Source organism: Pristiophorus japonicus, chromosome 9 (assembly GCF_044704955.1).
Source record: "Pristiophorus japonicus isolate sPriJap1 chromosome 9, sPriJap1.hap1, whole genome shotgun sequence".
NCBI classification, from domain to species: domain Eukaryota; kingdom Metazoa; phylum Chordata; class Chondrichthyes; family Pristiophoridae; genus Pristiophorus; species Pristiophorus japonicus.
Genome location: NC_091985.1, coordinates 16,559,111 through 16,572,761, shown reverse-complemented (window position 1 = coordinate 16,572,761; position 13,651 = coordinate 16,559,111).

Below are 13,651 nucleotides of genomic sequence, written 5' to 3'. Positions count from 1 at the left end.
TCCTTAATTTCCCTTGTTAGCCACGGTTGAGTCACTTTCCCTGTTTTATTTTTACTCCAGACAGGGATGTACAATTACTGAAGTTCATCCATGTGATCTTTAAATGTTTGCATTGCCTATCCACCGTCAACCCTTTAAGTATCATTTGCCAGTCTATTCTTTCCAATTCACGTCTCAAACCATCAAACATTTACCTTTCCTTAAGTTCAGGACCCTAGTTTCCGAATTAACCGTGTCACTCTCCATGTTAATAAAGAATTCTACCATGTTATGGTCACTCTTCCCCAAGGGGCCTCACACAACAAGATTGCTAATTAGTCCTGCCATGTATGTAACCTTCATGTAACAGCACTGCAATACTGTATATACTTGAGAAATGCACAAATTGACCACAGGGGGTGAACTTATTGGAGACACTCCTCACCTGGTCATCCAGGTATATAAAGGGAGGTCCCATGCAGGGTCATCACTTTTTGGTACTGTGAGTAAAGGTGCAGGTCACAGAGTGACCTTGTCCATAGAATGTGCCTCGTGTGGATTTGTGGTATTGTGTAAGGACTTTACATTGGCGATGAGAAACGGGAATCAACGACCCACGAGAATGACCACCGGTAGCACAGAGAAACGGTACTGTGTTGGTGAGGACTGGGACGATTTCATTGAGAGGCTTCAGCAGAGCTTTGTCACGAAGGACTGGCTGTGACATGCAGCAGCTGACAAGCGAAGGGCTCATGTATGGACCAGCTGTGGATCTAAGACTTACGCGCTCATGAAACACCTGCTAGCACCCGAGAAGCCGGTGGACAAAACCTTTGAAGAGCTCAACAAGCTAATCAGTGAGCACCTCAAACTGGCGAGCAGCATACACATGGCCAGACACAGATTTTATACCCACCGACGTCGGGAAGGACAGAGCATACCGGACTTTGTTGCGGACCTCCGCTGCTTGGCCAGCCTCTGTAAGTTCACAGACGCCTGCAGTGGGGAGATGCTAAGGGATTTCTTTATTGAGGGCATCGGTCATGCCGGGATTTTCAGAAAGTTAATCGAGACCAAGGACTTGACCTTGGAAGTGGCGGCGTTGCTGGCTCAGACTTTTATGGCGGGGGAGGAGGAATCCAAGATAATATACGCGCGCAACTCTGACTTCAACGTGGCAATGGATCAGGGGGTCAATATCATAAATGCGACTCAGAGCCCAGCAGGCAGGCAAGGGCAGTTCGACACACCCCAGGCAGCAATAGACCCCAGAATAGGTTTTCAACACAGACAATGGCAGGCTGAATGGACATTTATGCCATCCCAGTGGACAATGCGTTCTGGGATGGGGCCATTGACACCCACTAACAGGGTGTTCAAGAGCAGTCAAAGGGACAATCAGCGAGGAATGGCTGGTAACAGCTCTTTTGTTCACAACAATGGGAATCTCAGTTCATGCTGGAGGTGTGGGGGCAGACATGCTGCCAGGACTTTCAGGTTTCAACAGTTCGCCTGCAGAAATTGTAACCTCACTGGCCATTTAGGTCGAATGTGCAGGAAGCTTGTGACCAGGCTAATTTATGAGGCGGATGGACCAGAAGAGGGGTCTGTGAGGCAGGATGACGCGTGGGGCAAATCAATGGATGCTGAAGTTCAGTGGGTTCATATAGCAAACATTCACAGCTCATATACCAAAATGCCACCTATGATGATGAAGGTCCTATTACGCGGCATCCCAGTACGCATGGAGCTGGACACGGGGACCAGCCAGTCACTCATGACCGTTCAACAATTCGAAAAGCTATGGCCACTCAAAGCCAGCAGACCCAAACTAGAACGCATTGAGACTCAACTACGGACGTACACCAAAGAAATCATTCCAGTGCTAGGCAGTGCAATGTTGGCGGTCACACACAATGGATCAGTGAACCGGCTGCTGCTCTGGATTGTCCCGAGCAATGGTCCCGCACTGTTGGGGAGGAGCTGGTTAGCTGAGATGAACTGGAAATGGGGGGATGTGCACGCAGTGTCATCTGTGGAGCGAAGTTCATGCTCACAGGTCCTACAGCAATTTGAGTCACTATTCCAACCTGGCGTCGGGACGTTCAAAGGTACCAAAGTAATGATTCGCATCGCCCCAGACGCCAGACCAGTGCCCCACAAAGCCAGAGCTGTACTGTATGTGATGCAGGAAAAAATTGAAAGCGAATTGGACCGTTTGCTGAGAGAGGGCATCATCTCGCCCGTTGAATTCAGCGAATGGGCGAGCCCCATTGTTCCCGTCATAAAAGCGGATGGCTCTGCCAGGATCTGTGGCGACTACAAGGCCACTATCAACCAGGTGTCCCTACAAGACCAATACCCGCTTCCGAGAGCGGAGGATCTTTTTGCCACGCTGGCAGGCGACAAGCTGTTCACCAAGTTGGACCTCACTTCAGCCTACATGACCCAAGAACTGGCTGACGAATCCAAACGACTGACCACAATCACCACGCACAAGGGACTGTTTGTTTACATCGAAACATAGAAACATAGAAAATAGGTGCAGGAGTAGGCCATTCGGCCCTTCGAGCCTGCACCATCATTCAATAAGTTCATGGCTGAACACGCAACTTCAGTACCCCATTCCTGCTTTCTCACCATACCCCTTGATCCCCCTAGTAGTAAGGACTACATCTAACTCCTTTTTGAATATATTTAGTGAATTGGCCTCAACAACTTTCTGTGGTAGAGAATTCCACAGGTTCACCACTCTCTGGTGAAGAAGTTTCTCCTCATCTTGGTCCGAAATGGCTTACCCCTTATCCTTAGACAGTGACCCCTGGTTCTGGACTTCCCCAACATTGGGAACATTTTTCCTGCATCTAATCTGTCTAAACCCGTCAGAATTTGAAACATTTCTATGAGATCCCCTTTCATTTTTCTGAACTCCAGTGAATACAAGCCCAGTTGATCCAGTCTTTCTTGATATGTCAGTCCCGCCATCCCGAGAATCAGTCTGGTGAATCTTCGCTGCACTCCCTCAATAGCAAGAATGTCCTTCCTCAAGTTAGGAGACCAAAACTGTACACAATACTCCAGGTGTGGCCTCACCAAGGCCCTGTACAACTGTAGCAACACCTCCCTGCTCCTGTACTCAAATCCCCTCGCTGTGAAGGCCAACATGCCATTTGCTTTCTTAACCGCCTGCTGTACCTGCATGCCAACCTTCATTGACTGATGTACCATGACACCCAGGTCTCGTTGCACCTCCTCTTTTCCTAATCTGTCACCATTCAGATAATAGTCTGTCTCTCTGTTTTTACCACGAAAGTGGATAACCTCACATTTATCCACATTATACTTCATCTGCCATGCATTTGCCCACTCACCTAACCTATCCAAGTCACTCTGCAGCCTCATAGCATCCTCCTCGCAGCTCACACTGCCACCCAACTTAGTGTCATCCGCAAATTTGGAGATACTACACTTAATCCCCTTGTCTAAATCATTAATGTACAATGTAAACATCTGGGGCCCCAGCACAGAACCTTGCGGTACCCCACTAGTCACTGCCTGCCATTCTGAAAAGTACCCATTTACTCCTACTCTTTGCTTCCTGTCTGACAACCAGTTCTCAATCCACATCAGCACACTACCCCCAATCCCATGTGCTTTAACTTTGCACAACAATCTCTTGTGTGGGACCTTGTCAAAAGCCTTTTGAAAGTCCAAATGCACCACATCAACTGGTTCTCCGTTGTCCACTCTACTGGAAACATCCTCAAAAAATTCCAGAAGATTTGTCAAGCATGATTTCCCTTTCACAAATCCATGCTGACTTGGACCTATCATGTCACCTCTTTCCAAATGCGCTGCTATGACATCCTTAATAATTGATTCCATCATTTTATCCACTACCGATGTCAGGCTGACCGATCTATAATTCCGTGTTTTCTCTCTACCTCCTTTTTTAAAAAGTGGTGTTACATTGGCTACCCTCCACTCCATAGGAACTGATCCAGAGTCAATGGAATGTTGAAAAATGGTGCCCGTTTGGCATTTGATCAGCGGCCGCGATCTTTCAAAGAAACATGGAAAGCCTGGTCAAATCCATTCCTGGAACGATCGTATTCCAGGACGATATCCTCATCACGGGTCGGGACACTGAGGAACACCTCCACAACCTGGAAGAGGTGATACACCGACTGGACCGGTAGGCTTGCGACTCAAGAAACCTAAGTGTGTGTTTTTGGCTCCCGAAGTCGAGATTCTGGGCAGGAGGGTTGCTGCAGACGGGATTCGGCCCACCGAATCCAAAACAGAGGCGATTCGACGAGCACCCAGGCCCTGCAACACATCGGAGTTGCGTTCATTTCTGGGACTCTTGAACTATTTCTGGAACTTTCTGCCAAACTTAAGCACATTGTTGGAGCCGCTACACGTGCTCCTGCGTAAGGGTTGCGATTGGTTTTGGGGGGACTGTCAAGAACGGGCTTTCAATCGGGCGTGTAACTTACTCTGTTCAAATAGGTTGTTGACCCTGTGATGCATCATCCTATGGGGTTGGGTGCGTGTTGCAGCAGGGCAATGCTGAGGTGCAACTCCAACCTGTGGCTTATGCCTCCAGATTGCTTTCTCAAGCAGAACGTGGATATGGGATGGTTGAGAAGGAAGTACTCGCATGTGTCGATATGGTGAAAAAGATGCACCAGTACCTTTTTGGCCGGAGGTTCGAATTAGAAATGGACCACAAGCCGTTAACATCCCTATTGTCAGACAGCAAGACTGTCAATGCCAATGCTTCAGCTTGCATACAGCGATGGGCTCTCACGCTGGCTGCGTATGACTACACCATACAGCACCGGCTGGGAACTGAAAATTGCGCTGACGCGCTCAGCAGGCTTCCACTGGCCATCACTGAGGGGGCAGCGGAGCAAAGCGCTGAGGTGGTCATGGCTGTCGATGCCTTTGACAGTGCAGGCTCCCCCATCACAGCCCGCCACATCAAAATCTGGACCAACAGAGATCCCCTCCTATCTTTGATTAAGAAATGTGTCCTGACTGGGGATTGGGCGCCCGCACACGGAGCATGCCCTGAGGAGGTCAGACCGTTTCACAGGCAGATGGATGAGCTCTCCATCCAAGCCGACTGCCTACTATGAGGAGCAGGGAAGCTTTTATCAGGGAACTCCACAGCGAGCACCCAGGCATCGTGCTGATGAAGGCCATTGCCTGGTCATACGTTTGGTGGCCTAGAATGGATTCAGACCTGGAAGGGCGTGTGCTCAGCTGGGGAATGCCCCCAGGGAGGCCCCGCTCAGCCCGTGGTCCTGGCCCACCAGGCCATGGTCATCATTCACGTAGACTACGCGGGCCCGTTCATGGGGAAAATGTTTCTCATCGTGGTTGCTGTGTACTCGAAATGGATCGAGTGCATCATTTTGAGTTCGTGCACGACATCCACCACTGTGGGGAGTCTGGTGCGGTCTTTGTGACCCACAGTTTGCCGGACATCTTTGTTAGCGATAATGGCCCATGTTTCACTAGCTACGAATTCCGGGAGTTCATGTCGGGTAATGGCATCAACCATGTCAGGACAGCACCGTTCAAGCCGGCCTCCAATGGCCAGGCGGAACGTGCGGTCCAAATCATAAAACAAGGCATGCTCAGGATTCAAGGTCCCTCCCTTCAATGCCACCTATCGCGCCTCCTGCTGGCCTATAGGTCCCGACCGCACTCGCTCACGGGGGTCCCGCCTGCGGACCTCCTTATGAAACGTACACTCAAAACTCAGGCTGTCCCTCATTCATCCTGTCTTGTCCGACATTGTTGAAGGCAAGCGCCAGTCCCAAAATAAGTACCATGACCGTAATTCAAGGGGGAGATGTATAGAAATTGGTGACCCCGTATTTGTTCTCAATCACGCTTTGGGGCCCAAATGGCTTGAAGGTACTGTAATAGACAAGATGGGAACAGGGTTAAACTTAATAATGGGCAGATATGCTGTAAGCATCTGGACCAAGTAAAAAAAGGTTCAGCATGGACTCTGAGGAACCTGAGGAAGATCATGAGATGGTGCTCACACCACCGCCAGTGAACGAGCAACAAAAACATTTCGCAACATGCACAGTCCCTGCGGTCAGCCCGGACAGGCCGGAATCACCACAGGGACAGACACGCAGGCCAAGGCTCAACAGCCAGAGTCCCAACTGTGACGCTCCATGAGGGAGCACAGACCACCCGAAAGACTTAACCTGTGATCCCAATAAGACGTTGGGGGGGAGGTGATGTCATGTATATAACCTTCATGTAACAACACTGCAATACTGTATATACTTGAGAAATGCATACATTGACCACAGGGGGTGAACTTATGGGAGACACTCCTCACCTGGTCATCCAGGTATATAAAGGGAGGTCCCACGCAGGGTCATCACTTCTTGGTACTGTGAAAAAAGGTGCTGGTCACAGAGTGACCTTGTCCATAGAATGTGCCTCGTATGGATTTGTGGTATTGTGTAAGGACTTTACAAGTCCTTTATCATTACACATCACCTAGTCTAGGATGGCCAGCTCCCTAGTTGGTTCCTCAACATATTGGTCTCGAAAACCATCCTTAATACACTCCAGGAAATCCTCCTCCACCGCATTGCTACCAGTTTGGTTAGCCCAATCAATATGTAGATTAAAGTCACCCATGATAACTGCTGTACCTTTATTGCACACATCCCTAATTTCTTGTTTGATGCTGTCCCCAACCTCACCACTACTGTTTGGTTGTCTGTAAACAACTCCCACTAGCGTTTTCTGCCCTTTGGTATTCCGTAGTTCCACCCATACCAATTCCACATCATCCAAGCTAATGTCCTTTCTTACTATTGCATTAATTTCTATTTAACCAGCAATGTCACCTTGCCTCCTTTTCCTTTCTGTCTATCCTTCCTAAATGTTAAATACCCCTGGATGTTGAGTTCCCAGCCTTGGTCACCCTGGAGCCATGTCTCTGCGATGCTAATTACATCATACTCATTAACTGCTATCTGTGCAGTTAATTCGTCCACCTTATTGTGAATGCTCCTCGCATTGATGCACAGAGCCTTCAGGCTTGTCTTTCTAACACACTTTGCCCTTTTAGAATTTTGGTGTAATGTGGCCCTTTTTGCTTTTTGCCTTAGGTTTTTCTGCTCTCTACTTTTACTTTCCTTCTTTCTATCTTTTGCTTCTTCCTGCATAGGTTCCCATCCCCCTGCCATATTAGTTTAACTCCTCCCCAATAGCACTAGCAAACACTCCCCCTAGGACATTGGTTCTGGTCCTGCATGTTATGTATGAATGAAGAGTCTGACTAGATACTGTGAGCTCAAAGTAAAGTGTGACGTTAGTCTTTTATTGCAGGCCTCCAGAGTGCCTCTCCAGCCTATGAGGCTTCCTTAATTCCAGGTGCTCCCAAGAGATTGCGGGATCCCTTGGGACTCCAGGGGATGAGACCTCTGGTGGCTAGACAAGGTATATACACAAGTTTACATATATAACAATACTCCCCACCAAAGTCAATAGTGTAACTATTTATAAGGTGAGTCGATATGGGACCTTTCTTTCCCTGGTTGATCGTCTCGGTGCAATCGTTTTGGTGAATCGTTTGTTGGGCCCTCGCTGGGCTGCTGTGCAGCTGGCCTTGCTGGGCTGCCTAGTGTGGTGAGCCCTGCTGGGCTGCTGCGGGTGATGGGTTCTGCTTCGTGGTCAACTGTGGTGTCGGTTGCCACTGGTGTGTATGTTGGGGGGTCAAAGAAGGTAGGGTTCAATGTGGGTTGCTCAGGATAGTCCATGAATCTGAGTTTGATTTGGTCCAAGTGTTTCCGGTGAATGAGTCCATTTGAAAGTTTGACCCGAAACACCCTACTCCCCTCTTTGGCCACAACAGTGCCGGGAAGCCACTTGGGACTTTGTCCATAATGCAACACAAATACAGGATCATTGATTTCAATTTCGCGTGACACATTTGCGTGATCATGATATGTACTTTTTTGAAGCCGCCTGCTCTCTGCCTGTTCATGTAGATCAGGGTGGACTAATGAGAGCCTTGTCTTAAATGCCCTTTTCATGAGCAGTTCAGCGGGTGGAATCCCAGTGAGCGAGTGGGGTCTCGTGCGGTAGCTAAGCAGGATTCAGATAGGCGAGTCTGCAGTGAGCCTTCAGTTACCCTCTTCAAGCCCTGCTTGATGGTTGCACTGCTAACTCTGCCTGACCATTGGATTCTGGTTTGAACGGGGCAGATGTAACATGTTTGATCCCATTATGGGTTATGACCTCTTTGAACTCGGCACTGGTGAACATGGCCCATTGTCGCTCATAAGGACATCAGGCAGGCCATGTGTGGCAAACATGGCCCGCAGGCTTTCAGTGGTGGCAGCGGACGTGCTTGCCGACATCATCTCACATTCAATCCATTTGGAGTACGCATCTACAACCACTAGGAATATTTAATCCTAAAATGGGCCTGCGTAGTCGACGTGGACACTGGACCACGGTTTGGAGGGCCAAGACCATAAACACAGTGGCGCCTCCCTGGGTGCATTGCTTAACTGCGAGCATGTGTTACATTTGTGCATGCAAAACTCTAAGTCCGCATCGATACCGGGCCACCACACGTGGGATCTGGCTATCGCTTTCATCATTACGATGCCTGGGTGAGTACTGTGGAGATCACTGATGAAAGTGTCCCTGCCCTTCTTGGGGACCACTACCCGATTATCCCACAGAAGGCAGTCTGCCTGTATAGATATTTCATCTTTGCGCCATTGGTATGGCTTTATCTCTTCCTGCTTTTCCACTGGGACACTGGACCAGCTCCCGTGAAGCACACAATTTTTTACTTGGGACAGTAAGGGGTCCTGGCTCGTCCAGGTTCTAATCTATCGGGCAGTGACGGATGATTGCTCACTGTCGAATGCTTCCATTATCATGACTAAATCTGCAGGCTGTGCCATTTCCACTCCCGTGGTGTGCAATGGCAGCCTACTGAGAGCATCGGCACAGTTTTCTGTGCCTGGCCTGTGGCGGACAGCGTGCGCGCCCATCTCTGGATGCAAGCCTTTGCATTCGGATTTATCCCCTTACTTTCGGAAAAAAGGGATATCAGTGGCTTATGGTCAGTTTCCAATTCAAATTTGAGCCCAAACAGATATTGATGCATTTTCTTTACCCCATAAACACACGCTAACGCTTCTTTTTCAATCATGCTGTAGGCTCCCTCAGCCTTAGACAGACTTCTGGATGCATAAGCAACCGGTTGCAATTTCCCAGATTCATTAGCTTGTTGCAATGCACACCTGACCCCGTACGATGACGCATCACATGTTAGTACCAAACGCTTACATGGATCATACAACATAAGCAATTTGTTTGAGCATAACAATTTTCTAGCTTTTACAAAGACATTTTCTTGGCTTTTACCCCATACCTATTCGCTTCCTTTATGCAGTGGTTCTAACAGTGTGCTGAGACCCGGTAAGAAATTACCAAAGTGGTTCAGGAGTCCTAGCAACCACCGCAGCTCCGTCACGTTCTGTGGTCTCGGTGCATTCTCGATTGCCTCCATCTTCAAATCGGTGGGCCTGATGTCATCCGCCGCGATTCTTCTCCCCAGGAACTTCACTTCAGGCGCCAGGAAAACGCACTTCGAGTATTTTAACCTGAGCCCCACGCAGTTGAGTCGACTAAGAACCTCCTCCAGGTTCTGCAGATGCTCGACTGTGTCCCTACCTGTAATCAAGATGTCGCCCTGGAAGACCACCATGTGCGGGACCGATTTCAGTAAGCTTTCCATGTTTCTCTGGAATATCGCCGTGGCTAATCAAATCCCAAACGCGTATCTGTTGTAAATGAAGAGACCTTTGTGCATGTTGATGCAGGTGAGGCCCTTCGATGATTCCTCCAGCTCCTGCATCATGCAGGCCGAAGTCAAATCCAGCTTCGTGAGCTTCTTTCCTCCCGCCAGCATCGCAAAAAGGTCATCTACCTTTGGTAGTGGGTATTGATCCTTCAGGGAGAAACAATTGATAGTTACTTTGTAATCGCCACAGATTCTGACGGTGCCGTCCCCCTTGAGGACTGGAACAATCGGACTGGCCCACTCGTTGGATTCGATCGGTGAAATGATGCCCTTTTGTCCAGCTCAATCTCCACCCTCTCTCTCATCATGTACGGTACTGCTCTCGTCTTGTGATGGATGGGTCGCACCCCCGGAATTAGGTGGATCTGCACTTTTACTCCTTGGAACTTCCCGATGCCTGGTTCGAACAGCGATGGGAACTTGTTTAAGACCTGGGCACACGAAATGTCATCAACGGATGAGAGCGCTCAGGCGTCGTCCCAGTTCCAGCGTATCTTTCCCAGCCAGCTCCTGCCGAGCAGCGTGGAATCACCCAGAGTGTAGCTTGTGCACCGCTCCATCGTAAGAGACCTTTACAGTAGCACTGCCGATTACGGGAATCAGTTCCTTTGTGTAAGTTCTCAGTTTAGTGCGAATGGGAGTCAGGACTGGCCTTCAGGCCTTGCTGCACCACAATCTATCGAAAGTCTTTTTGTTCATAATGGACTGGCTCGCGCTCATGTCCGGCTCCATTGACACCGGGAGTCCATTTAATTCAACCTTCAGCATTATCGGGGGACATGTTGTGGTAAATGTGTGCACCCCATATACCTCTGCCTCCTCGGTCTGAGGCTCTGGTTTGTCATGATCCGACATGGATCTGTCCTCCTCTGCAACATGGTGGTTTGCAGGATTAGCAGGGTTTGCAGCTTGCCTGCACATACATTGGAGGTGTCCTATTGTTCCACCGTCCTTGCAAACGTACCCTTTGAAGCGACATGAATGGAAATGATGATCACTCCCGCAGCGCCAACAAGGTGTTAATGGCCTTGCATTCATCACCCTTGACGGTGGACTCTGAGACATCTGCGGATGTGCAGCTGCAGGCATGTGGGGCCTGCCCTGTACATTACGATTTGAAAACAACATCACTTTGTTCAGAGTACTTGTAGCAGCACTCATGTGTTGAGAGATTTGCTTAGTATTGTCACTGGTGGCAATGAACACCTGGGCTATCGCTATGGCTTTACTCAAGGTTGAGGTCTCTACAGTCAAAAGTTTGCGAAGTATCACTTCATGGCCAATACCAAATACGAAGAAGCATGTGCTCCAAATGTCCTTCAAATTCGCAATGTCCTGCAAGGCGTCTCAGCTCGGCGAAATAGCTCGCCACTTCCTGACCTTCAGACCTTTTGTAGGTGTAGAACTGGTACCTCGCCATCAGAACGCTTTCCTTCGGGTTCAGATGCTCCCGGACTAGTATGCACAAATCATCATATGATTTCTCTGTGGGTTTCACTGGAGCAAGCAGATTTTGCACGAGGCCATACGTTGGTGCCCCGCAGACGGTGAGGAGAATCGGCCTTCATTTCGTAGCGTTCGCTTCTCCTTCCAGCTCATTGGCTACGAAGTATTGGTCGAGTCGCTCCACAAAGGTTTCCCAATCATCTCCCTCCGAGAATTTCTCCAGGATGCCCACTGAACTCTGCATCATTGGGTTCATTATCTGTATCTCGTCGCCAGTTGTTATGTATGAATGAAGAGTCTGACTAGATACTGTGAACTCAAAGTAAAATGTGACCTTAGTCTTTTATTGCAGGTCTCCAGAGTGCCTCTCCAGCCTGTGAGGCCTCCTTAAGTACAGGTGCTCCCAATGGATTGTGGGATCCATTGGGACTCCAGGGGATGAGTCCTCTGGTGGCTACACAATGTATTTACAGGTTTACAGGTATAACAATAAGAATCATAAGAAATAAGTGCAGGAGTAGGCCACCTAGCCCCTCGAGCCTGCTCTGCCATTTAATAAGATCATTGACTCAGCTCCACTTCACTGCCCATTCCCTATAACCCTTTATTCCCTAATCGCTCAAAAATCTATCTCCGCCTTAAATATATTCAATGACCCAGCCTCCACAGCTCTCTAGGGCAGAGAGTTTCACATAGCTGCAAGACTCTTCCGTGAGGAGCTGATATCTGAACGATTTGCCTGAAAGAGCATTGCTGTGAGTGACAACGCTGACACACTGCTGTGTGTGTGCAGCTCAGGCATCAATGGGTGACCATCACCTTGGTGCTAGTTGAGGTTTACGTTGATTGAAGTTAAGTTTTATTTAACCCTTTCATGTTAAGGAATCACCGGTGTGTAACGGTCCAGCTATCTGAGACAATGCACAACAAGGTTATGTTGAATAAAAATGTTTTTATACCAACATTGGTCTGAAATTATAAGTATCATGGGCAAAAACTCCCAAGCCCCGCCCACACCCAACTTTTTCCACCATTAACAGCAATCAAATGTTCAACATGTCCAGCAACACAGAATACAAATGCAAAGCAGGAGGGTAGTCCCCTCCCCCCATACATTGCAACAAATTGCATACACCCAGATGGAGATATAACATCGCCATCACCTGCATGAGATCATTGCATATCATTGCTAGGTACTGTCACAGAGACTGATACAACACATAACTGACAGATGTAATCATGATTATTATGATAATTATCATTCTTTACCTAAAGATGTACACTGTCACCGCAGGCTTTGACTACAACATTCCCGGTAAAAGTGAAAAACCTTACATCTGCTGATAGTCACTCATGACTGTTACAAATCAAATTATATAAATACATAAGTACATGGAAATCAATCTAATACTTACTCTTGCGGATCGTTCCATCGTTTACGGCATTGGTTGCCCTCACGCACCTCGTTGGTTGCCGACGAGACCACCTCTGCTATCTCGGTCCATTTCCTCTGGTAGGCCTCCCTGTGTCAGATCACCCCAGCGTGACTCGACCTCCCGCAGGAGGGAGGCATTTGCCTTGTCCGAGAACCTCCTCGCTCTTTTGCGCCCTCCAATGTGCTCCTCTCCCAGCTCACTGCTCTCGTCAGCATCAGTCTCCACAGTATGCTGTGTCGCCTCCTCCTCTCCCTCCATTATAGGCACCAAATTTGGGCAAATATGTGGCTGGTAACAGCTAATTTTTGCTTCCCTATTTGTTCTAAAGCTCTAAAGTCTCCCTCCCTCCTCCCAAAGCAGCCACACCACACCCACACAAGCCTTCAGTCCCTCTCAGCTCCCTCTCTCTCTGTCTCCTCTTCTGCGCATGTCATGATGACCCTTGACCTCCTAAATCACGGGAATCGAGCATTGCTATGCCATTGCTAAGGCCGGCGACACTTTACCGCAGAAGGTCAGAGAGATTTAACGCTACCGCCCATTTCATATCGCTCGCGGTAACGCCCAATTTCAAAAATGGAGACTAGGTGCTTTGAGAATGGGCGAGAAGCCGGCAATCTCAAAACCCATTTTTACCGTCCACGCCAGAAATAATGCCCATTTTTGGGCGATCTGCACAAAAGTGTAAAATCTAGCCCTATGTCCCCCAGTTTTAGTTTCCCTTATGAGTGGAAATATCCTCTCTGCATCCACCTTGTCGAGCCCCCTCATTATCTTATATGTTTTGATAAGATTACCTCTCATTCTTCTGAACGCCAATGTGTATAGACCCAACCTACCCTCATAAGTCAATCCCCTCTTCTCCGGAAGCAACCTAGTGAACCTTCTCTGAACAGCCTCCAATGCAAGTATAGCC